This window comes from Gymnoscopelus microlampas, assembly GCF_963454915.1.
Source record: "Gymnoscopelus microlampas genome assembly, chromosome: 4".
NCBI classification, from domain to species: domain Eukaryota; kingdom Metazoa; phylum Chordata; class Actinopteri; order Myctophiformes; family Myctophidae; genus Gymnoscopelus; species Gymnoscopelus microlampas.
Window position 1 is genome coordinate 57,319,934 of NC_139941.1, and position 26,620 is coordinate 57,346,553.

The 26,620-nt window shown below is 43.1% G+C and overlaps 2 protein-coding genes across 2 annotated transcripts in view; both read right to left on the bottom strand.

Moving 5' to 3' along the window:
- The window catches only part of LOC311044508 (H-2 class II histocompatibility antigen, E-S beta chain-like), a 246,425-nt gene that overhangs the window by 110,308 nt on the left and 109,497 nt on the right, over window positions 1-26,620 (bottom strand). Inside the window, exon 2 of the mRNA XM_084056148.1 lies at window positions 22,128-22,146. The gene's annotated coding sequence lies outside the window, so the exon portion shown is untranslated. The remainder of the gene's footprint in view (window positions 1-22,127; window positions 22,147-26,620) is intronic.
- The window catches only part of LOC311044155 (H-2 class II histocompatibility antigen, E-S beta chain-like), a gene marked incomplete at its 3' end in the record, with an annotated part of 56,513 nt that overhangs the window by 2,375 nt on the left and 27,518 nt on the right, over window positions 1-26,620 (bottom strand). The gene's annotated exons all lie outside the window — the stretch shown is intronic.

The window sequence follows — 26,620 nt, forward strand, 5'->3', positions numbered from 1 at the left end:
AGTTTGGATAGTTTCAATGTACAGATTATTTATTTGTTTGATATTATACTGTTTAGACTAATGATAGGATCTTGGTTTACCTATGATCCTAGATTACTATTTCTATGCATTTGATGTATTACCTTGTGTTTTCCTTGCTTACTGTAAATCACTAACCCTGAATTAAGAGCATCTGATAAATGCCTACATTGTAAATTGTAACTGTAATTGTCAATGTTTGGGCACCAGAGCACAACGTTTCATAGAATACTGTAGATTCTACCCCATTCTATGCATTTATATAATGTAATTTAAACATATTAAATAATTCACAGTTACACAGAGCTTTACATAAACAAAAATAAACCAAGCAATATCATGTACTGAAAATAATTCAAATGAACAAGAGTAGAAACCAACAAAACAATACAATACACATAATCCTGTAAAATATTACTTAAGTGATTGAAAACATACAAAACAAACTAGTAAAGACAATAATTAAAATATAAAATCAGGAGGTGAAATGAAGTGTATAGAGGTGTGTTTTAGCCTGCATGGTTCTTTTTAAAGTTAATTTAAAAACATTAATCCTGGTGTCTCTATTTTAGGAAGGTCATTATATGTAGGTGAAAACACTCAGAAATAGATCTATATGTTTCATTTATACTGGGTGTACGATGGTGACCACATGCTGTGAACTTGTAGATCTGCTATTTCCACTGTGTGACAGCGTGTTAGGATACAGTATAAATCAAGAGGATCTGAAATGTTTCTCAAAATATTAACCCATTCAATCCGGGAATGCATCTGTGTCATTTTACATTTATTTGGCTATTCCAAAATAGCAGATATACTTTTAGATCTGCAAAAAAAAAATATTGTGAAAATGTGTGCAAATCTCTCTCTATATATATATATATATATATATATATTTTTTTAAGCAAACATTTGTCAAATGTTTTGTTCCAGGGACCCCCAAAAGCAAAGATTTGAGTTACAAATGTTCATTTTAAAAAACATATATGTAACAATGTGAATAAGTGTTATATAATTACACAAAATGTGATACAAATAAGTGCTTCTACCTGACTTAATTCTGCATGGTTCATGTGTATAAGAATACATAGTGCATTAGTGGTCACAGCTCATTTAGTCTCCTCCTTCTGTCCCCTGTATAAATGCCTTGCCACACCTCCACCTTTTCCTTGTGTATTTCCGTGTTGGAACGAGGTGGGTGTCTTTTGTTGTTTTCTCTGTATAACAAAATGGGAATTGTACTTGCAAATGATTTATACAGTGTTTGTTTGGCTTTGTTTAGAGAGGAGTTATTTGCACTACAAACCAAACTGTATGTTGCATTATATTATAAATTTCATATTGTGCTTGTGTATTTCCGTGTTGGAACGAGAGAGGAGTTCTTTGCACTACAAACCGAACTAACTGGAGACGTGTTGTATGTTATTTCTTATCAGAATAAATGGAGATTGTCTCCAAAGACAGTTCTGGGTCCGTCTAGTCCATTACACGCAGAGATAAAGACTACACCGGTTACATATATTCAAAGTTCTGCACAAATGTTCACGATTAAAAAAGAAATAGCAGATCTACAACCTCATAGTGCGGTGCTATGAACTTGTATATCTGCTATTTTTTAATAGCTAAAGAAATCTAACAGAGATGCGTCCCCGTATTGAATGGGTTAAGGAATGTTTTATAATCATTATCAGATCAATATTAACACCATTAATCATCTCTGAATAGAATGATTTATTATGATTGTGATATAGTGAAGTTACTATATTTACTGCTAACTTGGGAAAGCAGCCAGCCCAGCAGGGGGCATGCACACACTGTCTGGGGGCTGGGGGTTGCCTTGGGCGATGACGTAGACGAGGACCCGGATGCGATGTTCAGTTGAATGTTATGCTACCAGCGGAATGTTTGTATGGAATCATGCTGACTATCTTGGAGTAAAGAGTATCATTATACAACAACAGTGTGGTTATTTCAAGTGACTATATAACATCTTTTGGCGACAAGGATCAAAACATGGCTACCATTGGCACGGTGGGGGCGTTTGATGAGAAGTCCCAGACGTGGGAAGAGTATTGCGAGATCCTGGAGCAGTTTTTTGCGGCAAATGGAATTGATGACGGGGACAAACAGCGGGCTATACTGATAAGTGTAGTAGGTCCGGCACCCTACAGGCTGATGAAGAGCCTCCTCAGCCCTGCAAAGCCAAAGGACAAGACATACCAGGAACTTGTACTACTACTAAAGAATCACTATGATCCAAAGCCCAGTGAAATTGTGCAAAGGTTCAAGTTTGATTCACGCAATCGCAAGACGGATGAGGCGGTAATGGACTATGTGGCTGAGCTGCGTCGACTAGCTCAGGACTGTAACTATGGAGACACTTTACAGGACAGATTGAGAGACAGGATTGTCTGTGGAATAAATGACGACAGGACACAGAGACGTCTCCTGGCTGAGGCGGGTCTCACTTATGAGAAGGCGTTACAGATCGCCATATCGGTGGAGACTGCAAACAAGAATGCTCGGGATCTTCAAAATGTGAGTGACACAGGGAAGTGTTTCAACGTTAACGCTGGCCCAAGCGAGGCTCGGGCTGCGTTCAAAGGAGACGTCAAGGAGTGTTACCGGTGCAAGGGAAACAGACATACGGCAGCCGACTGTAAGTTTAAACTGGAGAAATGTCATGCATGTGGTAAAGTGGGGCACATATCAAGGGCGTGCCTGAGCAAAAATAAAAATTATCAAGGGGGCAAAAGACCAACAGGGGGAGAAAAGAGACAGGGTGCCAGTTACCGCTCACACAAAGTGCATGAAAATCAGGAGGAGGGCGAGAGTAACAGCTCGGGAGATGACACATTCTCACTAAGCTGCATGACATTCAGACTCGGGCGCATGAGTGAAGTGCACCTGAGAAAAGTAGACCCTTACATGGTGGGGATGAAGCTGAATGGGAAAGAGGTTAACTTGGAAATAGATACAGGCTGCAGTCTTACAGTGATGAACGAAAAGCAGTGCAAAAGTTTGTGGAGTGAAAACAAAAGGCCAAGTGTAAAGCCCATCAGAGTCAAGTTGGAAACTTACACAGGGGACCCTGTTGGAGTGATAGGGGTCGCCCATGTCAAGGTTGCATACAAGCAGCAAATAAAGAAACTGCCCCTCGTTGTGGTGGAGGGGGAGGGCCCCAGCTTGTTGGGACGTGGCTGGCTGGAGGAGATACATCTAAGCTGGAAAGAAATAAAGGCCAGACACGGAGCACGATCAGCAGTGCAAAACATAAAAGTGGAGGACAACACACTGCAGCAGGTGTTGAGCCAACATGAGGAAGTGTTCAAGGAGGAGTTGGGCACCCTTACAGGTACTAAAGCCACCATCCATGTGAAAGCGGAGGCTAGTCCAAGATTCTTCCGTCCGAGGTCTGTTCCCTATGCTATGCGCGCAAAAGTAGATGAGGAAATAGACAGGCTGTTGAAAGAAAATATTATCACACCGGTGAAATATGCTGAGTGGGCTGCACCTGTTGTCCCGATTCTGAAGCCTACTGGAGCCATAAGGCTATGTGGGGACTACAAACTCACTGTAAACACAGTCTCATCCCTGGAACAGTATCCCATACCCCGAGTAGAAGACCTGTTGGCAGCCCTGTCCGGAGGACAGCGGTTCTCAAAATTGGATATGAGTCATGCTTATCAGCAGATCCTCATGGATGAAGAGTCAAAGAAATATTTGACAGTCAACACACATAGAGGGCTGTTCACATACAACAGGCTGCCGTTCGGGGTGGCGTCAGCACCAGCCATATTTCAGCGGACTATGGAAAGTCTGTTAAGAGGAATTCCATTTGTGGCTGTATACTTGGATGACATCTTGGTCAGTGGGAAAAATGAGGCTGACCACCTTGCAAATCTTGACACTGCGTTGACCAGGTTGAAGGAGGCTGGGCTGAGATTAAGAAGGAGTAAGCGCACGTTCATGCAGGAGGCAGTAGAGTATCTGGGCCATAGAGTGGATGCTCAGGGGCTTCACCCTGTACAAAAAAAAGTGAAAGCCATAGTGGATGCCCCTGCCCCGACAAACGTCACAGAGTTAAAGTCCTATTTAGGGCTCTTGAATTACTATGGCCGCTTCTTGCCAAATTTGTCGACCTTGCTGGCCCCACTACATGAACTATTAAGAAAGGATGTGCGTTGGGCATGGAAGAGGAACCAGGAGGAGGCTTTTCAAAAGTCAAAGGCCCTGCTGACCACTGCAGAAGTCCTGGTGCACTATTCAGCTGATCGTGAATTAATTCTTTCTTGTGACGCTTCTCCATATGGAGTGGGCGCTGTTCTGTCACACCGTATGGAAGATGGAGGCGAGCGACCGCTGGGCTTCATGTCGCGCACACTAGCCCCTGCTGAAAAAGGATATTCGCAACTGGACAAGGAAGGCTTGGCCGTGATGTTTGGAATAAAAAAGTTTCACAAGTACCTGTATGGACGTACTTTCACCATCTATACGGATCACAAGCCGCTGATCTCTCTTTTCGATGTGAGGAAGGCCATCCCACAAATGGGCTCCCCCAGAGTACAGCGGTGGGCGGTTCACATGAGCGCCTATGAGTACAACATTGTGTACAAAGAAGGAACAAAACATGCAAATGCTGACGCCTTGAGCAGGCTGCCCCTGCCTGAAACAGTGAGTGACAAAGGGGCAACGGAACAAGTTTTAATGATGGATTTACTGGATGACTCACTGGTCGACACCCAACAGCTGAAGCGCTGGACAGCGAGAGATGTGATCTTATCACAAGTCCATGAATATGTATTGAAGGGGTGGCCTAAAAAAACAGATGCTCAATTCCAGCCATTTCACCAGAGAGAGTTGGAGTTGAGTGTGAGAGACGGCTGTGTGCTCTGGGGAGCCAGGGTGATTATTCCCACAAAGGGAAGGGTTAAGATACTGAAGTTACTGCACCAGTCCCACTCGGGCATGTCTAGGATGAAAAGCCTGGCGAGATCATATGTATGGTGGCCTGGCATGGACCAGGATGTGGAGAATGAAGTGAGGGCGTGTGAGGAGTGTCAAAAACACCAGAAGTCACCGCCCAGTGCACCGCTACATCCATGGGAGTGGCCTGAGTCACCGTGGTCGAGAATCCACATAGACTATGCAGGGCCTTTCTTAGGAGCAATGTTCCTGGTGATAGTGGATGCTCACTCAAAGTGGATGGACGTCTACCCCATGAAAACATCCACGTCCCAAGCCACCATAGAAAAGCTGCGCCAGAGTTTCAGTATTTTCGGCTTACCCAAAGTGTGCGTTTCGGATAATGGCAGCTGTTTTACGAGCGAAGAGTTCGAGGCATTCATGAGGAACAATGGCATTCAGCATGTGAGGTCAGCCCCGTTTCACCCATCCACTAATGGGCTGGCCGAGAGGGCCGTCCAGACTTTTAAAGACGGAATGAAAAAGATCACAGAAGGGACTATACAAACCAGAGTTTCAAGGTTCCTGTTCAGCTACCGCATCACACCGCATGCCACAACCGGTGTGTCACCGGCGGAGTTAATGATGGCCAGGAGGCCCCGTTCTCAATTTGACCTGCTCATGCCAGATGTAACGGCGAAAGTGCAGCGAAAGCAGCAGAAACAGAAAGAATGCCATGACACAACCAAGAGACTGAGATGTTTTGCGCCTGGAGATAAGGTGTACATCAAGAACTACTCCTATGGTCCTAAGTGGATCCCTGCCGTCATCCATAGCTCATCAGGCCCTGTGTCCTATACGGTCATTGTTGGAAATGGCCAAATCATAAAGAGGCATGTGGATCAGGTCCGTGCCAGGCTTATGGACACTGTGCCCAGCGGGATGCCAGAGGCGGGAGCAGGGGAGTCAGAGGACACTAGTGGCGGCGCTGTGGGCCCCCCGCCTGCAGTGATGGAAGCCAGTGAGCCTGCTCCGAGTGAACCGAGGGACACTCAGCCGGAGCCGGAGATTCCGGTCCCATCGGACCTCCCGGCAGTGACAGCGGAGAGACGGTCGGGGCGGGAGAGGCGTGCGCCCGAGCACCTCAAAGACTTTGTTACTTAGAGTGAGTTTGTTCCAGAAATAGAGCAACTTGCGCTCTGATCTCACTGGGGGGACGTTCCTTCCTAGTTTAGGCCTTTCTTTATTACAAGTAAAAGGACAATTTTCTGCATTGTAAAAAAAAAAAAAAAAAAAAGAGGGGGTAAAAAGGGAAATGTTTGTGTTTCACAGTGGCTGATTTTGAAATGTTGTTTATTGTGTTCTGGTTGAAAATTGTTAAGTGGGTGATACTGCTGGCTGTTTACTTAAAGGGGAGGAAATGTGATATAGTGAAGTTACTATATTTACTGCTAACTTGGGAAAGCAGCCAGCCCAGCAGGGGGCATGCACACACTGTCTGGGGGCTGGGGGTTGCCTTGGGCGATGACGTAGACGAGGACCCGGATGCGATGTTCAGTTGAATGTTATGCTACCAGCGGAATGTTTGTATGGAATCATGCTGACTATCTTGGAGTAAAGAGTATCATTATACAACAACAGTGTGGTTATTTCAAGTGACTATATAACAATGATGTCATGTTATAGTTTATGAGGTGATGAGTGTTGAGTGCTGCTCTGAGATCAGCTCACCTCTCTTGTTCAGAACAGCAGAGTAGTAGCCCTCAATGTTGGGTTTGCAGAATCTCTCTCGTTGTGCTCTCCTCACAGCCAGTTCTCCAGGATCTTTATTCCAGCGCTCTGCGTTCTTCACACCAAGCTCAGTGTATCCAACAAACTGATCTACTCTACTGTCCCACCTGAGGACCTCATCACCATCGGAATTCAATGACTGTATGAACTGTATGTCCTTCAGCTCACTGGAGTTAAACACACAGCGGAGAGCCTCATAGTACATATATCCATCTGGAAATAGACAATTAAAAATGTCATTGTCTCCGCCAGGAGACTATGTTTTCACTTTCCGTCCCCCCCCCCCCCCTCGGCCAAGCTAACATTGGTCAAGCCTCACGTGACAATACGTTGAAAGAGTGTGCTCTGATTGGCTAGTGAGACGCATGACGTATAGCGGCCTATAAATAGATGTGTCACTTCGGAGCGCTGCGGTGCGCGTTCTGAAGTGACATCAGTGCCATCAGCCAAGCTAACATTTAGTGGTTACATGTCGCCTTTCCGACAGACGGATAGGACACTTACACAGACAGGACGGATAGGACACTTACACAGACAGGACGGATAGGACACTTACACAGACAGGACGGATATGACACTTACACAGACAGGACGGATAGGACACTTACACAGACAGGACGGATAGGACACTTACACAGACAGGACGGATAGGACACTTACACAGACAGGACGGATAGGACACTTATACAGACAGGACGGATAGGACACTTATACAGACAGGAATGAAAGGACACTTATACAGACAGGAATGAAAGGACACTTATACAGACAGTGTGTCATGTTACTATGACACAGTAACATGTTATTTTGTAAGAATTAGAACATAAGAATTAGAACATTCCCAACATTCCCAACACAAGTCTGCTGGCGGAGACTTGTGCTCCGAGGAGCACATTTTCTAGTTAATGTTCAGTTTTATTATCATCTGTATAATATCAATGTTGCAAACGTTCAGGGCATACTTGCCAGCACTGGCCTATATATGGATGATAGAGTTAATCTTGGTTGATCATAATTTGTCTAGTGTCCTAAACCTGCTTTAAATGTCACATTAATATAATGGTGTCATATTGGCCTAATTCAGTCATGTTAAATGTGCTTCTGTATTCTCCTATTCTCTCTCTGTCTATGCAAGGTCAAACTAGCTATAGGCTTTCTGTTGCTATCTGTCCGCTCCTCGAGTTATGTCAATATTTCTAGTTAAGTAAGCGATGTTTTGAGAACACTTCATCTTGGTGTTCTGTTATACGCTAACCCTTCTTTCAGTGTCACAAAGTCACCACTGACCAGTGACCGGTCAGAGCCGAGGTCAAAGTGTTGACCCAGACACTTGGACGCTGTTTGTCCAAAGATAAACTGTCACACCATCATCATCATTTTCATCATCTACCATCATCATCCTCATCTGACGACGACGTAATCATCACTCTCATCCAATCCAAGAAGTCCACCTTTGCCCGGAAACTCATCTATGTCACATCCTATGATGTCATTGTTTATGTTACCTAACTGATAACGGGCCATGTAAAAGTCAAGTCTTGGCGTGCTATGTACCATACCTGTGATACTGTAACCTTCCCAGTCTCTCTGTCTGAATATAATCGTTATAACCAAATGGCTGCCTGTCTTTGAGTCCGCTTTTTCTTTGTCGCCTTTATGAAAGTGTCTGGTACTTTGTGTGGGTGATAAGAAAAAACAGCTCCATCAATGGAGATCCCCATAAATAGAGACGATCGACCTACGAAGTCGTCATAGAGACCCAAGACGTGTCATAGATACGGGGTCTGACATCAGCGAACCCTTCCCAGAAACTCCATATATGGAGATGGCCGTCACGACGAGGACTGACGTCATGGTCCCATATTTGGGCATAACTGACATGGGCAGCTCCGTATATGGAGATGTCTGACACTATCTGACATCACCGTGGTGACATCAGGGGCACAGCCAGCAGCATAAAGGACCCTGGATGCCATGGTTAATGCAGTGTCCTCAGCGACGCTCGAAGATCATATTAACTCTATTCAGAGTACCAGGACGACTAGCTGGCCGTACAACCCAGCTAGGCCTCACAGTGGCTCTCGAGTCCGGTTCTAAACTACCAGCCGATTATCAGTTTTACAATCAACACTAGGCTAACTGCCCCCCATCGGCCAAATATGTCACTACATAAAGTCTAAAATAGGTTTGTCTGTCTGTGCGTGTGTGTGTGTGTGTGTGTGTGTGTGTGTGTGTGTGTGTGTGGGTGTGTGTGTGTGTGGGTGTGGGTGTGTGTGCGTGGGTGTGTGTGCGTGGGTGTGTGTGTGTGTGTGTGTGTGTGTGTGTGTGTGTGCGCGCCACAGCCACAGAGTAATAGGAGGCGGGGCTACTAGCAGCCAGTGGTGGAAAAAGTACTCAAATGTTTTACTTTAAGTAAAAGTATCAATTCTGCAATATAGAAATACTCTGTTACAAGTAAAAGTCCAGAATTCAAAATGTACTTGAGTAAAAGTACAAAAGTATTGGTATGAAAATATACTAAAAGTACCAAAAGTAAAAGTATTCATTCTGCAGAATGTCCCATTTCAAGTTTTCAAATGTATGAAAATCTTTTGAAAATAGCAGATCTACAAGCTCACAATGCGTCGCTTCACAACACATTGTGAGCTTGTAGTTCTGCTATTTTCATTGGCCAAAATGTGTATAGGGCTGAAGTGGTTAATGTATGTTTTGTAATAATAAACAAAATCTACAAAGTAACTAGTAACTAGGGGTTACGTATGTAGCCCCAGTTTTCTTAATTTCGTAGTAATATGCTTACTTATAGGATATCATCGCCCCCTAGCGATGCACAGAGCACAGCACATGGACTCCCGGTTACAATTCCTATTGGATAGGGTCATGTTACGCGAAACCGGTATACCGGAAGGGGTATAAATACCCTCGCGTCACTGGGATACGCCCTCTTAAAACCTTCACTCTGCATGCCACAAAAGCGCACAGAAGGGGTTTTTGGTAAGCATATTACTACGGAATTAAGAAAACTGGGGTTACATACGTAACATTCGTACCTTCTGTCATTCCTCCATAATATGCTTACTTATGGGACACATAAACGCCCCCTGGGGAGCCCCAGTCTGCAACCCTACCCATCCGCACGCCCCTGGCCTCAGGTCTTGCCCTCGGCAAGACCACGGCCCCCAGGCGCCTGACCCCTCGGGTCAAATGCGGAAAGGATCAAAAGGCAAGGGCCTTACAGACCAACCAGTCTGACTCCTGTAACTAAAGAGGTCAGACCCCAGTCTACCTCTTAGGTACAAGAGAACCAGGACCTCCTCTCCCCCGGACCCTGCCTAGCCGGTCCAGGGGAAGCATAAGAGGAAGCTCAAGCAGGAAGAGAGGCATGCCCCCAGGCATGCACAATACTCCCCTGACTTTAGCTAGCCTATACAACCAAGGCCGTGTGTGACATCCTTGACATCGCCACGGCCAGGCTGAAGGCCACAAAAGTCAAGTAAACCTGACATTTGAGGAACAGCAAGCAGGAAGAGAAGCATGCCCCTAGGCACGCTCACCACTCTCCTGGCTTACACCTGCCGCCACACCCAGGACTGTGTGCGCCATCTCAGATGCCGCCACGTCAAGGCTGTAAAAGGCCGCAAAGGTACAAGGAGACGACCAGTTCGCCGCAAAGCATATGTCCTGCATCGGCACCCCCTTGTAGAGAGCCCAAGATGCAGCCACACCCCGAGTAGAGTGGGCCCTGAGCCCCACCGGGACTACAGACCCACTACTCTCATAGGCCAACCTAATCGCCTCCACGATCCATCTGGACAGGGTTGGTCTAGCCACCGCCTTTCTCTGACCGGACCAACCATAGGAGACGAACAGCTGAGACGACCCACGGCCGGCCGCCGTCCTCTGACAGTGAAGTTTCAGCGCCCTTACTGGACAGAGACAGTGCAACCGCCTATCCTCCGCCGACGCGAACGGCGGCGGGTGGAAGGCCCCCAACTCCACCGGGGCCCTAGCAATCATGCCAGTTTTGGACACAAACTTCACGTTGGGTTTCAACAAAACCCTCCTGCCGTCGTCCGAAAACCACATGCACTCCGGGCTCACCGAGAGCGCCTGCATGTCACCGACACGTTTAGCTGTACACAGGGCCACCAGGAGCACCGTTTTGAGACTAACAATCCTCAGATCCACAGTCTCAAAAGGCTCAAAAGGAGGATGGCAGAGTGCCTCCAGCACTACTGCCATGTCCCACTTCGGGAACAATGGCCTGGTAACCGGCTTGGCCCGCTTAACACCGGTCATAAACCGTTGCACCAGCGGGTGATGACCCACCGGCTTGCCCTCGAACCCTTCGTGGCTAGCGGAAATGGCCGCCAGGTACACCTTAATGGTGGAAAAAGACAGATCCTGGTTCAACCTGTCTTGTAGGAAAACAAGGATGCTGCCCACAGGTGCCTGGAAAGCCACTACTGATGGCAACTGTCTCGGGCACCAGGATGCAAACATGTTCCAGCAAGTCATACTGGAGTCTCGTGGAAACTGCTCTGGCCCCCTGTATGGTGGCCACCACATCAGGGGGCAGCCCCTGCGAGCTCAAGCTCGCCCTTTCACAGGCCAGACCCACAGATCTAGCTCCTGGGGGTTATCGTGGAACACCTCGTTCCCTCCCTGTCTCAGAAGGTCTCTGCACAGAGGGAGAGCCCACGGCTCGTCGTAGAGGAGAGGAGTAATCTCCAACCTCCACATGTCCCATGCTGGAGCCACCAGCAGGACTGTCCGGCCCTGGAGCCTGACCTTCTCCAACGTCGGAGGGATCAGTTCCAGAGGCTGGAAGGCACACAGTAGTACGCTTGGCCATCTGTGTGCCAAAGCATCCACTCCCAAGGAGAGGTCCTTGTTCCCCATCGAGAAGAACCGTGAGCATTTCGCGTTCTCTCTGGATGCAAACAAATCAACTTGAGCCGAGCCGAACCGGGCCAAAATCAGGTTCGCAACCTGCGGGTTGAGCGACCATTCCCCGTATCGAAGCCCGCCCCTGGACAACACCTGGCACATGGGAGGCGCGTAGCGAAGCTAGGCGTGACACACTCCAGAGCGTCAGCTCGCGTGCCAATTTGTCCAACACAAGGGAACCCAAGCCTCCTTGTTTGTTGACATAGCACATCGTTGTGGTATTGTCCGTTCTGAGAGCGAGGAAGACCGCCAACAGCTCCAGGTAATTGATGTGGCACTTCTTCAGAACGGAGTCCCACGTCCCCCTGGCTGAGTATCCTTCGTGGACAGCCCCCCAACCTGAGAGGCTGGCATCCGTGGTAATCACCTTCCATGACACTACTGCTCCTATCCTGACCCCCTCGGACAGGAAGGTCGCCTGTGACCACGGTTGAAGTGACACCACACACCGTGGTGACACTACCACCTTCCGAGAGCCCATGGTGTGCGGGATCCTCAGAGCCCGCATCCACCTCTGGAAAGGTCTCACGTATCTGCCCAACCGGATCAGGTGTATGGCCGAGGCCATGAGACCCGCTCCTTGCATGCATGTCCTGTACGTGACTCCATGCCCCACGCGCAGAGAGCGTACACATGCCAGAAAGCCGGTTATCCTGTCCTGAAATAGACGTGCCACCATCGTGGTTGAATCCAGTGATATTCCCACGAAGGTGGCTTGTTGGGATGGGATCAAGACGCTTTTCTGAGCGTTGATCGTGAACCCCAGGGATGTTAGGTGTGCAATGGCCAACTCTGTGTGCCGCGCCACCTCCTCCCTCGATCCCGCTGCCAGCAGCTAGTCGTCTATGTACGATGCCAGACGGAGACCCTGCTGCCACAGTGGAGCTATGGCCGCATCCGTGCATTTCACGAAAACCAGAGAGCTCAGTGACATGCCAAATGGAAGCACCGTGTATTCGTACACTTTGCCTTCGTAGCCAAAGCGCAGGAACTTCAGGTGTGGAGGGTAGATTGGGACGTGAAAATAGGCATCCTTGAGATCTATGCTCGTCCACCAATCCCCCTGTCGTATTGAGCGTATCAATGTTGCCGTTGTCAGCATTCGAAAATTGAAGACCTTCAGAAATCTGTTCAGGCCCTTCAGATTCAGAATAGGTCTCAAAACCCCCTCTCCCCCCCCCCCCCCCCCCCCCACTTCTTTTTCACCAGGAAATATTCCGAATAGAAACCCAGCAGGTTCTGATCCGGGGATAATTCTCTGATTGCACCCTTGCTCAGTAGAGACAAAACCTCCTCTCTCAGCGTCTTGGCCCGATGCTTGAGCGAACAAAACTTTGTTTGTTAGCGGAGGCTTGCTGGAAGATTGCAACCTGTAGCCCTTCTGAACGGTGCGCAGCACCCAAGGGTTCGGTTTGCAAGCTTTCCATTGCACTAGGCAACGAGCGAGAGGATTCGTGGGGTTGGTGGGGGCTACTGACGTCACCTGCTCCATGGAGCACTTGCCCGTTCCCAAGGGAACCAGTGACGCCTCCGGTCTGATCGAAGTGATCGTCGAGGAGGCGTCCACGAGGGGCAGCAGCGGTAGCGTCGGTCCGTTCAACGGGCGCGGGGAAGTCACGTGACTGGGTACGGAAGTCTTCCCCGATGCCCACCTCCGCCCTACAGCTCTGACTGTTAGCGATAGCTGGGCGCGTGGGGTGGAGGGGGTTACTGATGACGTCACTGTCTTGGAGCACATGCTCGTTTCCATGGGAACCGGAGACGCCGTCGCTCTGAGTGACGTGACAGCGGAACCCTTCCGTGGTGGTGTTGTTACCCGGAACGAAACTCTCGTCCCCCATGGGGAGTGTCGACGGGGTAACACTGGGGCCCTCCGGCATGTAAACTTCCGCCTCTCCTCGTCCGCCATCTTGGGGGGGTTTTCTCGTCTTTGCGCCTGACGTCTCCCACTCCGAGAGAACCATTTGGACGCTCCCAGGAGCTGGTTCTCGTGGAGGAGGATCTGGACGTACCTCGTTTGTGTCCAGTGACACGTGCCACTGGACACACTACTGAAACATACTATACAGCCTAGGTTAGTGTGTGTTCATGTATGAAAAACATGCTATATAGCCTAGGTTAGTGTGTGTTCATGTATGAAAAACATGCTATATAGCCTACGTTAGTGTGTGTTCATGTATGAAAAACATGCTATATAGCCTACGTTAGTGTGTGTTCATGTATGAAAAACATGCTATATAGCCTACGTTAGTGTGTGTTCATGTATGAAAAACATGCTATATAGCCTACGTTAGTGTGTGTTCATGTATGAAAAACATGCTATATAGCCTACGTTAGTGTGTGTTCATGTATGTAAAACATACTATATAGCCTACGTTAGTGTGTGTGTGTTCATGTATGAAAAACATACTATATAGCCTACGTTAGTGTGTGTTCATGTATGTAAAACATACTATATAGCCTACGTTAGTGTGTGTGTGTTCATGTATGTAAAACATACTATATAGCCTACGTTAGTGTGTGTGTGTTCATGTATGAAAAACATACTATATAGCCTACGTTAGTGTGTGTGTGTTCATGTATGTAAAACATACTATATAGTCTATGTTAGTGTGTGTGTTCATGTATGAAAAACATGCTATATAGCCTACGTTAGTGTGTGTTCATGTATGAAAAACATACTATATAGCCTACGTTAGTGTGTGTGTGTTCATGTATGAAAAACATACTATATAGCCTACGTTAGTGTGTGTGTGTTCATGTATGAAAAACATACTATATAGTCTATGTTAGTGTGTGTGTTCATGTATGAAAAACATGCTATATAGCCTACGTTAGTGTGTGTTCATGTATGAAAAACATGCTATATAGCCTACGTTAGTGTGTGTTCATGTATGAAAAACATGCTATATAGCCTACGTTAGTGTGTGTTCATGTATGAAAAACATGCTATATAGCCTACGTTAGTGTGTGTTCATGTATGAAAAACATGCTATATAGCCTACGTTAGTGTGTGTTCATGTATGTAAAACATACTATATAGCCTACGTTAGTGTGTGTGTGTTCATGTATGAAAAACATACTATATAGCCTACGTTAGTGTGTGTTCATGTATGTAAAACATACTATATAGCCTACGTTAGTGTGTGTGTGTTCATGTATGTAAAACATACTATATAGCCTACGTTAGTGTGTGTGTGTTCATGTATGAAAAACATACTATATAGCCTACGTTAGTGTGTGTGTGTTCATGTATGTAAAACATACTATATAGCCTACGTTAGTGTGTGTGTGTTCATGTATGTAAAACATACTATATAGCCTACGTTAGTGTGTGTGTGTGTTCATGTATGTAAAACATACTATATAGCCTACGTTAGTGTGTGTGTGTTCATGTATGTAAAACATACTATATAGCCTACGTTAGTGTGTGTGTGTTCATGTATGAAAAACATACTATATAGCCTACGTTAGTGTGTGTTCATGTATGTAAAACATACTATATAGCCTACGTTAGTGTGTGTGTGTTCATGTATGTAAAACATACTATATAGCCTACGTTAGTGTGTGTCATTTATTCCCCCGCCTAGCGTACATGTGAAACTAAGAGGTCACTTATTATCACATGAAAAAGGCTATTGAAGTCCACATTCTTGCTGACCCCCCCCCCAAAAATACATATTATTTAGAAAATATTTCACCATAAAAACTATAAATACTTAATATAACGTTTTTAACATTTTCATACATGTTAAATGAATATATTTATTTACCGTTTTAGTTAATAACTATTGTGTTAAAAGTATTCATGTACCTTTCACTGGTGGTTTCTTCAAGGCAGTGCGAACGGTGTCCAGCTGGGCTTTGCAGCGCGCCTGATAATTCAAAGCTGCTTCATACGTTCCTGGGTAGGTCATATGTTCTACAAACGGAGGCTGAGGCTCCACCGCCTTCCCTTTGTTGTAATCTGCGTAGAACAAAACTTCACCATCCAGTCCTATCATGTACTCTTTATATGAGTCTTTAACTGTGTCTGAACAGCCAATGACTTTAATCTCCTCATGGAACACTGGAAATAAAACAAAGATGAAATTAAATTCAACAACAAACTTCTTCACAGTGACAATAACACATAATCATCATGTTAAACAGTCATATTTGGTTCTTATATGAAGTGAAAAGTTGGATATTAAAAGTAGCTTCCAGTAAAACATTGTATTGTCTCCGCCAGGCCGAAAGGCATGGCGAGAGAGTGGCCCTCATTTATCAACGCGGTGCAGCCCAAATAATGGGCGTACGGCGAGATCACCGCACCTTTCGGCATTTATCAATATATCCTGACGTGGGCTTCATCCTACGGTAGGCTGAAATCTCACGTCTGGTCGGGACCAGTTGTTGACGTTGGCTGCGCCCGTTTATTCCATCCTAGACCTGCAGAGCAACATTGTCTGACTGTCTGACAGGCATCTAGACACATAATCCACTCTTAAATGTATATCTACACTAATAAATAATCCCTGTGAAAATATAACATTTTATAAAGTAATTTAAACAAACTGCTTTAACAGTCATTCAGATAAGATTGCAGATCTGTCTGCATTGAAAATAGCAGATCTACAAGCTCACAAGCCAGCATGCGTTGTGAGCTTGTAGATCTGCTATTTTCAAAATATAGCCTGAGTGCTTCTGCTAGGGCACTTTCGGGAGTTTAGACCGGTGCTAATCTCCGGCACCGTTGGCTTGCTCGCAGCCAAACTGTGCACACACAGTCCCTGGATACCAGAGCAGAACCTTTGCCCTGCATTTTTCACATTTGCCTTTTATAGCGCCACCAGGAGGCCGACTTATGTAAAACATTTTCTTTTTGATTGTAAGCCTTCAGATTTTATCCAAATGTCACGCAAATCGGTACACAAGATCTCTATAGTCATGTGATCAAGACGGATCTGTTAGATTTTTCATATTCCAGCACTATGTTGAGGAACAAATGCCACCCTTTTAACATTGCCCTATTATAATTTTTGCAACAGTTTTCTTTTTAGCGGCGCTAGCCGCTCTATACCTGACTTTGTCCGTGTTCACCGTCAACGCTCTGATTAATCAGACCCGTCAACGCTCTGATTGGTCAGACCCGTCAACGCTCTGATTGGTCAGACCCGTCAACGCTCTGATTGGTCAGACCCGTCAACGCTCTGATTGGTCAGACCCGTCAACGCTCTGATTGGTCAGACCTGTCAACGCTCTGATTAGTCAGACCCGTCAACGCTCTGATTGGTCAGACCTGTCAACAAAGTCATTGGTCAAGCTTCACGTGACACATGGCTATAAACACATTATAAACACATATCGATGACAAAATGTATCAAAGGCGCCGCTACCTTCACACAGGGTGTGATTTTTTATATTACTCCTACAAATTGTGTCCAAACATCATGCAAATCGGTACACATTATCTCTATAGTCAAGTGATCAAGACGGTTCTCTCCAATGTTTTATATATTCCATCCTGATTGTCCAATTCCGAACATTGCTGGCCCATAATAACCTACTTGACCTGGCGGAGACCTGTGCTCCGAGGAGCACTTTTTCTAGTTCTGTCTGTGGACAGCTAATCTCCGGCACCGTTGGCTTGATCGCAGCGAAACTGTGCACACACACTCCCTGGATGCCACAGCAGAACCTCTGCCCCAAATTTCTCACATGGGGCTTTTATAGCGCCACCAGGAGGCCGATTTGTGCAAACCATGTTTTTTTTACAGTACTCCTACAGATTTGGTCCCAAAATCTCACAAATTGGTACATAGTGTCTTTATAGTCATTAAACAAAACAAGTCTTTCAGATTTTTTATATTCCATCCTGATTGACTAAAAATGGCTTCCAAAGTTTGCAGGAGTACTCCGTTTCAAACAAAATGCCTCAAATCATGAACGCAGCATGCAATCTCCGGGAAATTTTGCACGCATATTTCCACTATGCCGAGGAAGAAATGCCACTTGAATATTTTCAAATCAACCTCATGGTGGCGCTATAACAGACCAATTCGTGTTTTTACTTATAACTGCACCGATCTATGTAAAACTTTGTATGCACACCCCTTAGAGGTCAAGGAAAAACCTTTGCCCTGCATTGTTCACATCTGCCTTATATAGCGCCACCAGGAGGCCGACTTATGTTAAACATTTTTTTTTAGATTACTCCTTCCGATTGTATCCAACTTTCACGCAAATCGGTACACATGATCTCTATAGTCATGTGATCAAGGTGAATCTGTTTGATTGTTCATATTCCATCCTGATTGGCTAAGATTCACATCTAAAGTTTGCAGTAGTGGCTTGTTTTGAACAAAATGCTGCAAATCATGAACGCTGCGTCCGATTGCGGTCAAACTTTGCACGCACATTCACACTATGTTGAGGAACAAATACCACCCTTTTAACATTGGCCTGTTATAGCGCCACCAGCAGGTCTAATTAAGCAAAACATTTTTTTTTAACAGAATGCCTCAAATCCTGAATGCAGTGTCCAATTGCCGAGCCAGGCCTAGGAAGAAATGGCACCCTTTTCACATGGGCCTATTTTAGCGCCACCAGGAGGCCACAATAACCTACCTGACCTGGCGGAGACCTGTGCTCCGAGGAGCACTTTTTCTAGTTCACACTGAAACAGATTCAAATGTTTTTATTTATTATTTTTATCATGAAAGTAATTCATACGGAATAATTTATCTCATGATGTCACAACAACAGTTCCTAGTATCTGTTTTAATGTCTATGTATTTGGACCAACATTCATGATTCAATTATATATATAGGTAGTAAATGGTGTGTGTGTGTGTGTGTGTGTGTGTGTGTGTGTGTGTGTGTGTGTGTGTGTGTGTGTGTGTGTGTGTGTGTGTGTGTGTGCGCGTGCGTGCGTGCCTGCGTGCGTGCCTGCGTGCGTGCGTGTGCGTGTGTGTGTCAAAGTAGTTAGGGAATTTTAGCAATATGTGTGGACCATCTGTGAAAAAATTTACTACCAATAGCTTTCTTCACCAATGTGTTCTTATAGGTGTCTAGAATCACCTCTCAATTAATGCAAACCCAAATCCTCGTGGAAAATCCTGGAGAGCCAATCAAAGTTAAGGAGCCCAGAGGGCTTTGGTGAAAAATATTTAAAAAAATAAAAGTCTAAAATGAACTTGTGAGGTGTCTAACTAGGGGTTTTCAGGGGTGCTGAATCCATTCCAACCATTATTTTTTAGTAAAAATGTCTCCCTGGCCATATAATATTGGTATATTGGTTATTGTTAGTGTATAATCAGTGTATAATCAATGATAGGGGATTGGGGTGTTGTTGAATTGATTCTATTCTGAAAAATAAAATAAGAAAATATTGCTAAACACTTGATAAGAGTGTACACCTACTGTGCACATGCTCAGTGGGATACACTGTCTGAATGTGGGGAAGGAGCGGGAGTGTTGCATCCTGGCAAATATGTCTGGACGATTTTAAGGTACGGTAGTTTATCTACTTTTTGGCATTTATTTTCCTCTGCTGGCAAAACTTTTGATTACTGTGAATTTAGATGTAAATTTTCTCTAGCCTATTGCTTACATTGAACAACCATTAGTTAAACAATAATGACACTTGTCTTTTAGTAGACAACATGGAAGAGGATTCTGTAGCTTGTGGCTTAAGGTGCTTCATCTGTGGTGGTCCTGAGACTGAGATTCAAAAGGCTATGCACATTTTTTGTCTTATTCTGAGAGTGTGGATGATGCAGCATTAATCAGAAGACTTCATGAGGACTGGAAAAACTGAGATGACCCCAAACTACGATACCATTTGGAATGCAAAACCGAGCTATACAGTCGTGCAAGAAGTACAGTATATCCACTGGATATCGTACGTTTTTTTTCATTGTGATGAAAGTTGCCACTTGCAGATTTCAATCCTATTCTATGTTGTGAGTGACATCATAATTTAATAAAAACTTTAAACATAATCTATTCTTTAGAGCAAGATGAGCAAGTCCAACGGCCAGACAGGAAGAAAAGACTTGCATCCTTTGCAATGAAGGTATCGATGTTGGCACATTGAAAAGAAACCCTGGTAAGTCTTTTGTATGTAAGATTCAAATGAATTTTGATAATTGTTTTTCTTGCTCCTCATTGTAGGCTTCCACTCAAAGTCAAATCATTTAATCATGCACATACTGTATGTGGCTACCTTTTATCCAGACAGAGCTTGGCAGTTGTATCGTGCACCTGATAATGTCTACCAGGACAGACTGAAAAGGAGTTTGATGCAGAGAGCAAAGCAACGAGGTGATGACTGGGGACTTCGCTGGAAGTCGCTGGTCGCCTGGTGGCAGAAGAGGCAGTATATCATATTCGATGCAGAAGAGACTTTGAGAACCCTGTTACAAAGTCTGACGTAACATTATATGGATACACAATACAGCTGTACATTACATTACAGTCATTTAGTAGACGCTTTTATCCAAAGCGACTTACAATACAACTCACATTTCTTATCCTTTATTAGTCCCCCTCATTCCTGGACCCATATCAATCTTGCAGAATACATTATTTTGAAGTCAAAAGTTTCACTATTAAAAATTATATTTCTTCCCTCAGGATAAGAAATGTGAGTTGTATTGTACAGCTGTATTGTGTATCCATATAATGTTACCTCAGACTTTGTAACAGGGTTCTCAAAGTCTCTTCTGCATCGAATATGATATACTGCCTCTTCTGCCACCAGGCGACCAGCGACTTCAAGTCCCCAGTCATCACCTCGTCGCTGTGCTCTCTGCATCAAACTCCTTTTCAGTCGGTCCTGGTAGACATTATCAGGTGCACGATACAACTGCCAAGCTCTGTCTGGATAAAAGGTAGCCACATACAGTATGTGCATGATTAAATGATTTGACTTTGAGTGGAAGCCTACAATGAGGAGCAAGAAAAACAATTATCAAAATTCATTTGAATCTTACATACAAAAGACTTACCAGGGTTTCTTGTCAATGTGCCAACATTGATACCTTCATTGCAAAGGATGCAAGTATTATGGTAGATCAAGTGTGCCAGCTAGCACTTGAACTACTTGACCCAGACAATGCCCTGCGTCTTTTCTTCCTGTCTGGCCGTTAGACTTGCTCATCTTGCTCTAAAGAATAGATTATGTTTAAAGTTTATATTAAATTATGATGTCACTCACAACATAGAATAGGATTGAAATCTGCAAGTGGCAACTTTCATCACAATGAAAAAAAACTTACGATATTCAGTGGATATACTGTACTTCTTGCACGACTGTATAGCTCGGTTTTGCATTCCAAATGGTATCGTAGTTTGGGGTCATCTCAGTTTTTCCAGTCCTCATGAAGTCTTCTGATTAATGCTGCATCATCCACACTCTCAGAATAAGACAAAAAATGTGCATAGCCTTTTTGGGTGACTTTTGAATCTCAGTCTCAGGACCACCACAGATGAAGCACCTTAAGCCACAAGCTACAGAATCCTCTTCCATGTTGTCTACTAAAAGACAAGTGTCATGATTGTTTAACTAATGGTTGTTCAATGTAAGCAATAGGCTCGAGAAAATTGACATCTAAATTCACAATAATCAAAAGTTTTGCCAGCAGAGGAAAATAAATGCCAAAAAGTAGATAAACTACCGTACCTTAAAATCGTCCAGACATATTTGCCAGGATGCAACACTCCCGCTCCTTCCCCACATTCAGACAGTGTATCCCACTGAGCATGTGCACAGTAGGTGTACACTCTTATCAAGTGTTTAGCAATATTTTCTTATTTTATTTTTCAGAATAGAATCAATTCAACAACACCCCAATCCCCTACCATTGATTATACACTGATTATACACTAACAATAACCAATATACCAATATTAGATGTCCAGGGAGACGTTTTTACTAAAGAATAATGGTTGGAATGGATTCAGCACCCCTGAAAACCCCTAGTTAGACACCTCACAAGTTCATTTTAGACTTTTATTTTTTTAAATATCTTTCACCCAAGCCCTCTGGGCTCCTTAACTTTGATTGGCTCTCCAGGATTTTCCACGAGGATTTGGGTTTGCATTAATTGAGAGGTGATTCTAGACACCTATAAGAACACATTGGTGAAGAAAGCTATTGGTAGTAAATTTTTTCACAGATGGTCCACACATATTGCTAAAATTCCCTAACTAAAGGTCATTTGTTTGTATTGTGCATTGTTCATCTTTTATTTTGTATAATAACAGTAGATATAAATGCATATATTATACAATAACTTTATATAACATTATATAAATATAATGTACTTACTTACTGCGATCGCTTTGACATGAAGTACAGAGGAGAGGATGAGGAGGGTGGCTGTAATCTTCATCATCACTGATCAAAACTGAACTGAATTTAATAGATGAGAATAAACATATCAGAATAAAACACATCAGAATGAACAGATGTTTACTGAAAGAGAAGTTCTGGAGTTTGAAAGAGAATGAAGGAGGACTCGTTATGTAGTTTAGACAAATCAACCAATCAGATTAAAGATATGATGTTACATCATCTGTTTCCGGGAAGACGATGGTGGGGAACTTTGAAGAAAAACATAGTTAGAATGAATGAAAGAAAGAAAGAAAGACAGAAATATGTTTATAGAAGTAAAATGTTCTAATTAATTAAAAGCTTTCAGATTCTTTACGAGAGTCTGTTCCAGGTAGAAAAAGCATCAACTAATAACAGTAAAGTATTCTGGGAAAACCATTTTCAACTACAAATAGATGAGGGGATATGGCGTAACATACTACTTAATGCAAAGAAAATAACGTGCTCTAACAAGTCTTATGAAACCCAATATAAAATAATACACAAGCTACATGTCTCCCCAGTAATAAGGAGTAAATATGATCCCCTATGTCCTAGGTGCAAAAGTGGACAAGGTACTTATAGCCATATGATCTGGACTTGCCCACAAATCAGACCCTTCTGGGTATCCATTCAAAATGACATTCTTAAACTGATTGGAATTAAAATACCCTTAAATCCACTCCATTATGTTCTAGGGGCAGACATAAATATCATAGTAACAAAAGGAAATGGACATCTATAGTACGAGCTTTGCTCTATGCTGCTCGGTTGTCAATTCTCAATAAATGGATGGATGACAGTCCTCCAAGTGTCCTACTATGGTTTGAAAAGGTGCTACGGTTAATGCCCTTGGAGAGACTCTCATATGTTCTACGGGGTACCTTGTCCCACTTTGTAGAAGCATGGCTGCCCTTAGCACCATATATAGGGGATGAGTGACGCAATGTCTTGTGTATTGGAGTGAAGGAGGATGTCAGTGAGTTGCCATACTAATTGGGAGACAGGGGATGGGTACAAACGGTAGAGCTCTCTATATGGTAGAGAGGTTGTTAGCCGCAATAATGTGATGATTATTATATAATGTATTTGGTGTGAAGTCTTTTAGGATTTGTTTTTCTCTTTTGTGTTTTTGTTTTGTTTTTATTGTATTGTTATGTTGGGCTAGGTTGTGCCCTCTGTCCTGTCATACTCGTGGTGAATTGTCTACTTTCTTTTTTGTATAATACAAATATTGAAATTGAAGCTTTCAGATGAGACATGATGGGAGGTTAAAGGTTAAAGTTCATCACTTCATATTGAAGTGATTAAGTATTTTAAATATTAATAAAATAAATAATGTAGTTAGTTACACATGACCTGAAATGTGTCATCATTTATCTCTGTGTACATTTACACATGTGAAATGTGTCCTCATTTAACTCTGTGTACATTTACACATGTGAAATGTGTCCTCATTTAACTCTGTGTACATTTACACATGATGTGAAATGTGTCATCATTTAACTCTGTGTACATTTACACATGTGAAATGTGTCCTCATTTAACTCTGTGTACATTTACACATGTGAAATGTGTCCTCATTTAACTCTGTGTACATTTACACATGATGTGAAATGTGTCCTCATTTAACTCTGTGTACATTTACACATGATGTGAAATGTGTCATCATTTAACTCTGTGTACATTTACACATGTGAAATGTGTCATCATTTAACTCTGTGTACATTTACACATGATGTGAAATGTGTCTCATTTAACTCTGTGTACATTTACACATGATGTGAAATGTGTCTCATTTAACTCTGTGTACATTTACACATGATGTGAAATGTGTCCTCATTTAACTCTGTGTACATTTACACATGATGTGAAATGTGTCCTCATTTAACTCTGTGTACATTTACACATGATGTGAAATGTGTCTCATTTAACTCTGTGTACATTTACACATGATGTGAAATGTGTCCTCATTTAACTCTGTGTACATTTACACATGATGTGAAATGTGTCCTCATTTAACTCTGTGTACATTTACACATGATGTGAAATGTGTCATCATTTAACTCTGTGTACATTTACACATGATGTGAAATGTGTCCTCATTTAACTCTGTGTACACTTACACATGATGTGAAATGTGTCCTCATTTAACTCTGTGTACATTTACACATGATGTGAAATGTGTCATCATTTAACTCTGTGTACATTTACACATGTGAAATGTGTCCTCATTTAACTCTGTGTACATTTACACATGTGAAATGTGTCCTCATTTAACTCTGTGTACATTTACACATGATGTGAAATGTGTCCTCATTTAACTCTGTGTACATTTACACATGATGTGAAATGTGTCATCATTTAACTCTGTGTACATTTACACATGATGTGAAATGTGTCATCATTTAACTCTGTGTACATTTACACATGTGAAATGTGTCATCATTTAACTCTGTGTACATTTACACATGATGTGAAATGTGTCATCATTTAACTCTGTGTACATTTACACATGATGTGAAATGTGTCTCATTTAACTCTGTGTACATTTACACATGATGTGAAATGTGTCCTCATTTAACTCTGTGTACATTTACACATGATGTGAAATGTGTCCTCATTTAACTCTGTGTACATTTACACATGATGTGAAATGTGTCCTCATTTAACTCTGTGTACATTTACACATGATGTGAAATGTGTCCTCATTTAACTCTGTGTACATTTACACATGATGTGAAATGTGTCCTCATTTAACTCTGTGTACATTTACACATGCTGAGAAATGTGTCCTCATTTAACTCTGTGTACATTTACACATGATGTGAAATGTGTCCTCATTTAACTCTGTGTACATTTACACATGATGTGAAATGTGTCCTCATTTAACTCTGTGTACATTTACACATGATGTGAAATGTGTCCTCATTTAACTCTGTGTACATTTATACATGATGTGAAATGTGTCCTCATTTAACTCTGTGTACATTTATACATGATGTGAAATGTGTCTCATTTAACTCTGTGTACATTTACACATGATGTGAAATGTGTCCTCATTTAACTCTGTGTACATTTATACATGATGTGAAATGTGTCCTCATTTAACTCTGTGTACATTTATACATGATGTGAAATGTGTCCTCATTTAACTCTGTGTACATTTACACATGATGTGAAATGTGTCCTCATTTAACTATGTGTACATTTATACATGATGTGAAATGTGTCCTCATTTAACTCTGTGTACATTTACACATGATGTGAAATGTGTCTCATTTAACTCTGTGTACATTTACACATGATGTGAAATGTGTCCTCATTTAACTCTGTGTACATTTACACATGATGTGAAATGTGTCTCATTTAACTCTGTGTACATTTACACATGATGTGAAATGTGTCCTCATTTAACTCTGTGTACATTTACACATGATGTGAAATGTGTCCTCATTTAACTCTGTGTACATTTACACATGATGTGAAATGTGTCCTCATTTAACTCTGTGTACAACATGATGACACCAAACAAACTGAATGTCACACATATGGAGCAACTGCAGTAGTGTTACACAGTGTTACAGTGTTACACTTTATTAAAAGTAAATTAATTATAGACACAGTGTCTATGTAACAGTATTACACAGTGTTACGCTTTATTAAAAGTAAATTAATTATAGACACAGTGTCTATGTAACACAGTGTTTAACAATTCAAATGGTCAGAACTCAGAGACCATTGCTCTGATCAGTGCATTATAGGACTGGATTAGAAGGCTAGGTAGTAAAAGTCTTAAGTCTATAATTAATTTAGTTTTAATAATGTTAAGCTGAGGTGTTCTACATTCTCACATAAAGGATTCACATTTGACCTCACAACTCAACATCTTTTTGGTCAAAGGTGACATCTTAATGCGTCAGAGTGGTTGAAGGTAGACACACACACACACACACACACACACGCGCGCACACACGCACGCACGCACGCACGCACACACACACACACACACACACACACACACACACACACACACACACACACACACACACACACACACACACACACACACACACACACAGACACAGACACAGACAGACAGACAGACAGACAGACACTTCAACATGAAGCCAGGAGGAGTCAGGGATCAAACCGGGAACCTCTGTAAACTGAACTCACAGACGCTCCTCTAATCCAAGCCTCATTACATCTCACTGATGGAACCATCATGTGTGTGTGTGTGTGTGTGTGTGTGTGTGTGTGTGTGTGTGTGTGTGTGTGTGTTCAGCGTCGCTGGTAAAATGCTGTTCATGTTCATTAAACATCAATCTAAGCCTCATTACTGTACATCTCACTGCTGAAACTATCAAATGCAAGGGTGCCGATACCGTGGGTGCCTCGGGGCTGAAGCACCCACCTGAAATGAGGAGCACCCACTGGGTGCTGGTCCCCCCCAAAAAAAAAATATATATATATATATATATATATATATATATATTTTTTCAAAATCAGTAGTGGTGGGTGCCCGGATTTACAGTACCATAACCATTACAGTAGCTACTAGCTGTCTAACTCGGAGATCCACTCATTGGTGGG